General features: G+C 39.3%; 1 long non-coding RNA gene across 1 annotated transcript in view; it reads right to left on the reverse strand.

Annotated features, from left to right (window-relative positions):
- Nucleotides 1-8,191, reverse strand: part of LOC134758516 (uncharacterized) — a 145,139-nt gene extending 136,948 nt beyond the window's left edge. Inside the window, exon 1 of the long non-coding RNA XR_010133775.1 lies at nt 8,123-8,191. This is a non-coding gene — a long non-coding RNA (uncharacterized lncRNA). The remainder of the gene's footprint in view (nt 1-8,122) is intronic.
- Between the last annotated feature and the right edge of the window lie 3,109 nt (nt 8,192-11,300).

The following is an 11,300-nucleotide window of genomic DNA, read 5'->3' on the forward strand; positions in this document are numbered from 1 at the left end:
AGGCTCAAAAAAGGAAAATAATAGGGTTAAGACGATGCTATAAGGTTAGAGGTACACTGTTCTACAGCTTATCTAAATTCAGGGGGCTAGAGGAAACTAGAGGAAGAGTTCACTCCATGGCTGTCCAAATAGATACAGCAGTTTTTATCCCAAATCCACCTAATATTAGAATTGTTTATCAAAAATGTCAAATATGCATGCACAATATGAGATTGATATTAATTATTAGATTGATATTAGATATTAGATTATTAGTTCTGTTGCTAACTAAAAATATGTATATATGCCTTGATATTGGGAAAATTGAATATACATATGCAAAGAAAAAAAGAAGTTAGACCCTTACCTTACATCATATACAAAAATTAACTCAAAATTGATGAAAGAACTAAATGTATGACCTTAAACTTTAAAACTTCTAAAAGAAAACATAGGGGAAAAGCTTTATGACATTAGATATGGTAATGATTTCTTAGCTATAACATGAAGAACACAGAAAAGAAGCAAGCAAACAAATGGAACAACATAAAACTTGCAAACTTTTGTGCATAAAAGGGCACAATCAACAGAGTAAAAAAGCAACCTATGGAATGGGAAAAATATTTGCAAATCATATATCTATAAGAAATTAACATCTGGGATAAATAAAGAACAACAACTCAACAACAAAAAAAGCAAACTGAGAAATTTAACCCAATTTAAAAATGGCCAAGTGGGATTTATCCCTGGGATGCAAGGATGGTTCAACATTCTAAAATCAACCAATGTAGTACACCATATTAACAAAACAAAGAATGAAAACCACATGGTTATCTGAATAGATGCAGAAAATGCATTTGACAAAATTCGATACCCTTTGATGATAAAAACTTTCAACAAACTTCTTATCAAAAAATTTACTTCAACAAAATAAAGGTCATATATGAAAAGCTCACAACTACCATCATAGTCAGTGTTCAAAAACTGAAAGCTTTTCCTCTGTGATAAGGAACAAAGCAAGGATGCCTATTCTCACCACTTCTATTCAACATAGTACTGTAATTCCTAGCAAGAGCAAGCAGGCAATAATAAGAAATAAAAGGTATTCAAATCAAAATGGAAGAAGTAAAATTAACTCTGTTAGCAGATTACGTGATCTTATATGTAGAAAATAGTAAAAACTACACACACACCCACACACACACACACACACACACAAACTTAGAACTAATAAATTAAAGTTTCAGAATACAAAATTAATATGCAAAAATCAGTTTGATTTTATACACTAAAAACTAAACTTTAAAAATTAAATTAAAAAACCAATCCTATAATAACACCAAAAATAATAAAATACTTATGAATAAACAGCCCAGGAGACCAAAGAGACTTGTACACTGAAAACCATATGACATTGTTGAAACAAATTTTTTAAAAATACACAAATATATGAAAAGACATCCCAGGTTTATAAATTGGAAGACAATAATGTTAAGATGTTCATACTATCCAAAGTGATCTCTAGATTCAATGCAGATTCAAAAAAATCTAAAAGTAGAACTGTCATATGCCCCAGAAATTCCACTTCTGGGTATTTAGCCAAAATAATTAAAATTAGAATCTCAAAGAGATATTGGCACTCCCAGGATCATTGGACTATTATTCAAAGTAGCCAAGATGTGAAAACAACCTAAATGTTCATCCGTGGATAAATGGACAAATAAAATGTACCATATACCTATAATGGGTTATTAGTAAGCATTGTAAACAGAAGGAGATCTTGTCATATACAGCAACGTGAGGGGAACCTTGAGGACATTTATTCTAAGTTAAATAAGCCAGTCACAAAAAGCCAAATACTATATGATTTCACTTATATGAGGTATCTAATGTAGTCAAAATTCATAGAAACACAAAATAAAATGGTTATTACTCATGGGTGGAGAGAGGAAAAGAAGGGGGAGTTGTTTAATAGATACGGATCTTCACTTCTGCAAGAAAAAAAGCTCTGGAGATTGGCTTCACAACAATGTAAATATACTCAACATAACTGTCTGTACACTTACAAATAATTAAGATGGTAAGTTTTATAATATGTGTTTCTTACCACAGTTTTTTAAAAAGTACCATAAGCCAAGCTTTGTGATCTTATTCTTATATCAAATAATAAAAATAATAGTAATTAGAAATAAATTCTATGCCTCAGTTCCACATCTCCATAGAGAAAAGTTCTTGCCTTGACCAGCTCACTGAGTGAGGTCAATCAGGTTATATTGTGAGTGTCAAATAAACTGATTTGTTTCAGTGTAATTTGAAAATAAATAATATATAATATTCATTTTTTTTACAAAGCACAGGAGCTAGTAGTTAGTAATTACAGAGATTTTGTAATTGTTTTAAGGAATCTCTACGAAATACTTGTTGGAAGTTTTGAATAGGTACAATTTAAACTATGTAGGAGGTGGGTCTCAACAGGAAATAGGTGGTACTGTAAAAAAAAAAAGTCACACCCTAAATAATTTGTAATAAAGAAACTGGGCATTGAGTTATACACAGAGTCAAGAGAATTCACCAAGGGATTATGAGATCCCTAGAAATAAGCAACAAGGAAAATTGGCACCCACAAACACACACATACGCACACCTCATACCCTGTCTTCACCCCAGCCTGCAGGTAAGAGGAGGGAACACACTTATTGGAGCCCAGCGTAAGCTTAGACCATGGACATGGACAGGGTGCTGTTCAACAGGAGCTGTAACTATAAAGGAATACAACCACTCTTAGAACTGCAGCAAGGCAGGAAGAAAATGAAGAAGTTAAAGACTGATCTCTCCTCCTACCTTCTAATATCCACCATTGGCCAAACGCAAACATAAGCCAGAGTACAAGAGAATACAAGAAATACAGTTTAGAGATGTCAGTCCCCTAGAAATAAAAGCAGAGGAGACAAGACCAGGGAAGGCTGGTGAGAGTGGGGGAGGCAACTAGATTATAAGCAACAAAAAAACACATGGAGAAGCTCAACAGAAAAGCAACTCAAGTGTCAATGCTACTTTAAAAATGTGACAAATGTGTCTGTCTTTCACAGGTCAGGTAGGTCATAGGTTATAGGTAACATCTATTTGTGACAACAATGGTGTGAAACAAATGACCACAAAAGCTCAGTAGTGTATAACAGCAACACGATAATAAGAATCTCTTTGGCTCGCATGCCTGTGCACTGCCCGGGAGTCAGTGCCTGAGGCTGGGCTTAATCAGAACAGTTCTGTTTCTTGTGTCTTTCATCCTTCTCCAGGATGTCAGACAAGCCCACCGATGCCCTTCTCACAACAATAACTGGCAAAAAGAAAAGACCAACACCAACTGTACAAGTGCTTTTCAATGTGTTGGTCACATCACTCACATTAACATCCAACTGGCCACAGCAAGTCACAAAGCTGTAGCCAAAGTCACCTACAGTCCATACTCTATCTCTTTGATGGGCAGAACTGAAAAGTCACATAGCAAAAGAAGCAGTTATGTGGAGAAGTGAAGAATTGGGGCTATGAATGTGTTCTTCTACGTGTATATATTAAAGCCTTTTGTTAAATACTACTATTATCATATCCAGGTGTAGGCAGAAAGAATAGATACCTTTTATACATTCTGCATTATCCCCTGAAAAAGACCATTTAGACTTTTAAAGCTGGTTATCACAAAAAACAATGTTCAGAAAGAACTGGAAGCCATCATAAATCATGACCTGGGCCCATATGGCCTGACCATTTTTAAGTGTCCATGGGTAACAAAATTACATCTATTAAAGCAATGCTAATTCCTCAGGCCAGCACATTATGGGATGTTAAAAATAATAAAGAAAAAGAAAACAGCAAGCAAGAATGTATGTAGCAAGGCTTTATGGTACTAAACTCTACAATCCAAAGGTCTTGGTTGTTTGTTAAGTTATTGTATCCCAGAATTCCTTCAGCACCAGAGACCATTTTTATTACCATGTGCCCCTTCAGTGTCTTTTTTGAGCTTCCCTTCTCATCCTTTGATTTTCCTCCTTAATAGCCAATGCTCTCTGCCTGGTAACCATCTTTGCTTCACACTATTGGCGTCAAAGGGCTTCTTGCATTTGTCATCTTAATCATCTGATAATTTTGTCATTGCATTTCTGAAGAGTCTGCCCTCAAAAGGAATATAGAGACAGGTATTATGATGCAGGATTCATGAACTTGACTGTCAGAGCAGCCTGTCTAATAAAAAAGGGGGTGAAGCAGGAGAAAAATCTGACCCCATAGGATGTGATTCTCCTAAGGGAGTTCACCACAATAGAATCTGGCCATTCCACTGACAGATTCTGAACCTTAAATATTATTTTAAAGTTGGTCTTATTTTCATGATTGCATTATACCTACTCACAAAAGAGGGAAATACATAAAAAAGAATTCTAAAATGGAAATTATAATTGCATTGTTGTTGTTGGATGGAGATTGGGGTTTCTAAGCAAAACTATGATTTATGCTGATTGTCTTCCTTGAATGTTCAACAGATAATCAGGAAATCTGGAGCTTCCTTTTCTTTTGCCACATGGGAGATGAACAGAAGGAATAATTCCATAGAGAGGGCAGGTTTGGGCTCTGGAGTGGTGGTTTGGTTTTGGAGGATGGGAGATGGCCTAGGACTGAATGTACATTTTTTCTTGGCTGTGGGACCACAGTTGAATTGTCTCTTCTCATAATCTGTCTCAATGGGACATGTTCAGAGCATTTCCTTCCCACTCTCTAGAGACCTACCTAGTTGAAAAGTGAATAGGAAAAACAGGGAAACAGGTATTTTTAGGTAGTCTCTCCTGTGTCATAAGCTCAATTATCTCTTCACTGTATCTAATCTCTCTCTACACACACACACACACACACACACACATGCACATATATATGCATGTGTATATACAGATACTGTATAGCTATATATAGAAATGTGTATATATGATGTATGTATATATATACATGCATATTTGTGTAACTATATATAACAAAGTACAATGCCTTTCCTAAGATCATGCAGCTGGTAGGCAGTCAAATTGAAATTTGAACCAAGGTGAGCTGGAGGTTCCTGGTTCATCGTCTTTCCAGTGTAACAGATTGATTAAAAACATTTACGCTTTTTTTCCCCAATGTCTTTGGCTAGATTAAGGAACTATAGCTTTTAAAACCACTAAGTCCTTTGAGAAACTCTGAAAGATAGCTCGTAAAGCCCTAAGTTTCATGGAGGACAGTGGGTAATCACTGGTCAAGAGGCTCTGCATATTGACTTTATAATCCATCTGAGTGATTCTGAGAAAGAGCTGGGAATATCTAGAGAAGTAGACTCACAACTTGTCCTTTTAAAGAATTTTTCCTGAAGTAAGACTTATTTTACCCCATGTACACACATGAGATGTAAAGCAGATGATTTATGGAAGAAAAAAAACGAAGTCAATACTTTAGAGTGTTTTCTCTGTGCCAAGCACTGTACAGGTTCCTTCACACCCACTTCTTCGTTTAAGTTTGGGTCATCCTTCCTGGTGGGAACTCGAAGCTCTGCTCTTTAGTGCAATTTACACCACCTTTAAGAATTTTATTAAGTTTTGCTTTCTATTGTAAATTGTGAGCAGGCTGAGGTGGAAGGATACCCAAGCATCAGATAAAGAAAGACAGAAAGAATGCTTGGAGATATGAACAGCTGCCTTGGATCAGACTGCGGGCCACACTATGCACCTGCGCATGCTGGTGTGCTGAATTAATGAATTAACTTCCAACAAACATATCTAGAAATATCTTTCAAGCTAAAAATAAAAAAACGAAGAGCATCAGAGAAAAAAACTCATGGGTTACAGTTTCGGAAGAAAATATTTTTTCCAAATAAACATATGTAATGTGTGATAGGAAATGAGAAAACCTCCCCTTTAAAGTAGTTATATATTACGTGTGTACATACACTTACTTCAATAGAGCCAGCTCAAATTTTGTCTTTTTTGTTTGTTTGTTTGTTTTTGTTTTTGAGATGGAGTCTCGCTCTGTTGCCTAGGCTGGAGGGCAGTGGCGCGATCTCAGCTCACTGCAAGCTCTGCCTCCCGGGTTCACGCCATTCTCCTGCCTCAGCCTCCTGAGTAGCTGGGACTACAGGCGCCGGCCACCACGCCTGGCTAATTTTTTGTTTTTTTAGTAGAGACGGGGTTTCACCATGTTAGCCAAGATGGTCTCGATCTCCTGACCTCGTGATCCGCCCGCCTTGGCCTCCCAAAGTGCTGGGATTACAGGCATGAGCCACCGTGCCTGGCCAGAGCCAGCTCAAGTTTTAAATATAAAACTTGATTCTGCTTATATAAAATCACTTTTAGAATTCCTCATAGCACATTATCTGGCCATTTTTGGTCATTTAAAGATGGATTGAAACTTGGAAAACAATCACTTTACCATAATGGAAATTGTATTGACTTTGGAATTAAACAATTCTGAGTGTGAATTTACACTGAGAAGCTCACTGGAATGACAACTAAAATGTAGGGATTATCCCCAGGATGACTGTTCCCACCTTGAATGTCGTTCAAAAATGCAGAGCTCAGGGACTTAACATACTTAACAAATTCTATTATTACTGTTTTCATGAAAAAATAACCTACATCGTTGATAAAGTTGGGCAATATAATTTGGCAACCAAACGTTAGATGCCTTTTTTATTTGTAATTTGTAACTGCCTCTGAAACCATGTGAAGAGAAAAATTCCCAATATTTTGCCTAGTGGGAATTAACACAGTAAGTGCATTTGCAAGGAAATAGCCTCCAGTAGCATCTGTTTTAAAGGGCACCATTATTTTGGATGCCAAGCTGCAGGAATACTTGTTTAAAGAGCCATCTCTGTGCTTCATAGTCACTCCAAGCTCCCAGATGCAGGCTCAATGACAGATAAATTCCATGCAGACCTGCCTCTGAGGATCTCTGTAGATAGCTACAACTTGGCTGGCAGAATGTTGCCTGAGCACAAGACTCTCTATTTGCAAGCTTGGTTCTTCCTCCAGGCTAAAAGGATCTCTTTGTTTTTATTCTCCTTCCCGGGACTCAGACATATTTCTGTCTTTTTGAGGAGATTGCAGAAACCAGCCAAAGAGAACTGAGGCCACCCCTCTGCAGTTGCAGCAGAACTTCCCTTGACCCTCGTTTTCTGATTGACTGAGACCCCTCCCATGTGACACGAGTCTGTTTCATAGGCAGTGAGGCCATGTTTTCATGCCATTCAGATGCTGCAGGTAGAAGGATTTAAAAGGGTAGGGGTGTTAGGAAGGGGAGTGACCCACAGCTGCTCTGGGGAAAGTGTGATGTGACAATAAACTTGACAAAAAGTCTCCACGCAGATCACCATAGCATAGATCACCAAGTTATAGTCAACTTTCCCCTTTGGGCTTGCCCTAGCAGTGTTCAGAGATTGGCATCAGAGATTAAAAAGGCAGGAGCTGGAGGTACAAAGGAAGGGGCTGTCCAGATTTGCTACAAATAACAAAAAATAGTTCACATGTATAACATAACAGTTCAGTGTATAAAGTTTTCTCTCTGATCCATCATCTCCCTGGGGCTTTTATTATACTTTTTTAACACTTCTGACACAAAGAAACCAAAATCTAGAGAGGTTTGGAGATTTTTCTGAGTTAAACTGGAAACTATTAGGGCAAAGACAGAAACCCAAAGCTCTGGAGGCCAAGCTCTTGGTTTATTCTCCTTTGTCACCTACTTCTGCTGCCCAGGCTGTAGCCACACAACCATGTTGTTTCCCAGTGGGCACTACAGGAAGCTCCCTAGTAATAATAATAATAATTTCTATTAATAATGATAATCTGCATTATTTACTATGTGCTTCCTGTGTACTGGGCCGAGTGCTCAGCACTTTACTTAAATTATCCCATTTAATCCTTAAAAACAGTGAATGAAGTAGATATGATTATTATCTTCATTTTAGAAATGAAAACTGAATTAGGAGGTTAAGAACTTGACCAAGTCACAGAGCTAAGAGTCCACCCTCATCTGTTTAATTCCATGGCCCCAAAATGTAAATCTTACATTCCCATAGCTGAGAGACACCACACCCATCCTGCTGACCCACAAGCCCAGGGATTTTTCAACACACCAGAAAGGATCCCATCTTCAGAGCTTCCACTTTGAGCTTCTGATTGCCCACAATCCATATATGTGGGAACTGAAAGGAAAATTGAGGAGCAGGCATTGATCTAGAGACCCAAGGATTTCAGAGCCTCCTCACAAAAGATAATCTTTTTCTTTACTCGCTCCATTCTGTAGCAAATATTTCTTCTCTTTTATTTCACCCTATTGCTGTATACCTGTCTGAGGGATCCATGGGCTTAATAAAATAGCCCCCAAACAATATAAAAAACAAAGCCAAGCTAAAATGAAGTTGTAGGAAAGAAAGTACTGCTAGCTTAGAGGGTTTCCTTGAGCTGTTTTTCTTACTACCTTTACCACTGATTCCTCTCTGTGAACCTTTAGGCCCCTATGGCCAGCCCAACCAATTATTCTTTTTCAATGTATCACCAGTGGGGCCAGATTTCTTTTTAGGGCTCTGATAACTTAATGAATCTAATTTTATGGCTTCTCCAGATACTTTTCTCCTATCCCCTCCCCTTAACTAAAAGGCAGTGATCACCGTAAGTCTCAGTATGAACTCTAGTTTCCCTGTGTGGTCTAAATATGTGGAGCCTGGACTTTTACTCAGGCAGCATGGATTTAAGAAGAGGGTCAGGCAGCAGAGTCAAGTGATCTGGAAGTCAGAGGTTCTTGGTTTTAATCTTTTCCCTGTATCTCATTTGTTTCATTCAGGGAGCATCTATGGGTTTGTTTGCCCCTTGCCGGTTACTGTGCTGCTGGCTGTGTAAACTGTTCACTTTCACTTTCCTTCTTTTTATCATGTTCCTTCCAGCTCTAACATTCATGGCTTGGAAGCTCTTGAAAATGGTAAAAGTTGATGTGAAGTTGCAGGTTTAGATGGGCGTCTTTATTTGGTGGTATAAGAAGCAAGGGAGGAATTGAAAGAATTCCATAGAGATAAAGAGGCAGACAAATTCAGTTTTGCACTCATACCCTATCCCTCCCTTCTCCTACTTAATTTTCTCAGGGTCCTCCATCACTGATGCATTTGTTCTATCCTAGGGATAGGAGTCATGACCATCATCACATGACATCTGACAATGCAGGCAAGGAGTCATAAGTGTCCCCTTCCTTTACTTAACGGAGGAACTCCACGGTATGCACAGCGGGAGAGCTTAGGCCATTGAATCATCCTTTGCAATGAATCCCTCCTTTTCTCTTCATCTTTCTACTATTAACTTAGCACAAGCTCTTGTCAATGCATTCCTTGATTACTACAACAGAGAAGAAAATTAACTAGTCTTCCAATCTAAGTTCCTTCTATGGTTCTACTCTTTCTAACCCACAGTGTGTTTCTGCTTTTGTCTTCTAATTCTAAACACACAAATAAAGTGCTTCACTGGCTCCCAGTTTCCTCTCATACCTGGCCCAGACGTTCTCCTTTAGCTCCTCACTAGACACTCCCTTCACTGTACACCTTCTGTTTAAAGCTCAAGGGTCATTCCCACCTCCTCCCCGTTTTCTGTCCACTATCATCCTATCCAGTCCTCAAAGTCCAGCCTGTGTCTCTGCTTCATCATTGGGGATTATTCAGACTATTTTATTCATCTTTTTCCCAAAAATAATTGAAATAAGCAAATATTAATTTACTCATCATGTGTATTAAAGAAACTCACAATATGTGTGTGAAAAAGCAAGGTTCTTAGCCCTCCTTCAGTGTGATACAGTAAACATTAAATTCCTCTACCTTGACCTCAATAATACTTAGCTCCGTATGGTATTTTCTGTTACATTCTTCCTATTGTGTTCTATGTATGGAAAACTGATGATTGTCAACTCTTTTAGGCCGTTCTTGCATTACCATAAAGGAATATCTGAGACTGGTAATTTATAAAGAAAAGAGGTTTAATTGGCTCCCAGTGCTGCAGGCTGTACAAGTATGGTACCAACATCTCCTCAGCTTCTGGTGAAGGCCTCAAGAAGCTTATAATCACAGCAGAAAGTGAAGTGGGAGCAAGGGGGAGGAAGATGCCATGGTCTTTTAAAGAACCAGATGTCACACGAACTCAGAGCGAGAACTCACTCATCACCGATGGAATGGTGCTAACCCATTAATGAGGGATCCACCCTCATGTTCCAATCACCTCCCACCAGGCCCCACTTCCAACACTGGGAATCACATTTCAACATGAGATTTGCAGGGGACAAACATCCAAACTATATCATTCCACCCCTGCCCCCCCCCTTCCCAAATCGCATGTCCTTCTCATATTGCAAAATACAATCATCCCTACTCAATAGTTCTCCAAAGTCTTAATTCATTCCAGCATCAACTCAATCAAAAGCCCTAAGTCCCAAGTGCAAAGACTCATCTGCAGATGAGTTCTTTCCACCTATGAGCCCGTGAAATCAAATACATGTTATTTGCACCCAAGATACAATGGTTACACATATATTGGGTAAACATTACTATTCCAAAAGGGAAAATTGGCCAAAAACGGGCTACAGGCACCATGCAAGTCTGAAATCCAGCAAGGAAGTCATTAAATCTTAATGCTTAAACATAATCTTGTGTGACTCCATGTCTCAGGCTGATGCTAAGGGTAGGCTCCCAAAGCCTTGGGCAGCTCCTCCCCTGTGGCTTCCCTGGATGCAGCTTACACAGCTGCTCTCACTGTTTGCAGTTTTTAGTGCCTGCAGTTTTTCCAGGTTCAGGGTGCAAGCTGCTAGTGGAGTTATCATTCTGGGGTCTGGAGGGCTGTTGCTCCTTCCCAGAGCTCCATGAGGCAGTGTCCTGGTGGAGACTCTGTGTGGGGGCTCCAGCCCCACATTTCTTGTCAGCACTGCCCTAGTAGAGTATCTCTGTGGGGGCTCTGTCCCTGTGGCAGGCTTCTGCCTGGGCACCCAGGGTTTTCCATACATCCTCTGAAATTTAGGTAGAAGCCGCCAAGCCTCCTTCATGTTTGCATTCTGAGTATCTGCCGACTTCACACATGGAAGTTACCAACGCTTACGGCTTCTGCCCCCCCAAGGCTGTGGCCTGAGCTGTACCTTGTCCTCTTTGAGCCAAGGCTGGAGCCAGAGCAGCCAGGCTGCAGGGAACAGTGTCCTGAGGGTGCACAGGAAAGTAGGGTCCTGGACCTGGCCCCCTAAACCATTCTTTCCCCCAAGGTTTCTGGGTCTAATTCTGCTCATAGGTTGTT

Source organism: Gorilla gorilla, chromosome 4, assembly GCF_029281585.2.
Source record: "Gorilla gorilla gorilla isolate KB3781 chromosome 4, NHGRI_mGorGor1-v2.1_pri, whole genome shotgun sequence".
NCBI classification, from domain to species: domain Eukaryota; kingdom Metazoa; phylum Chordata; class Mammalia; order Primates; family Hominidae; genus Gorilla; species Gorilla gorilla.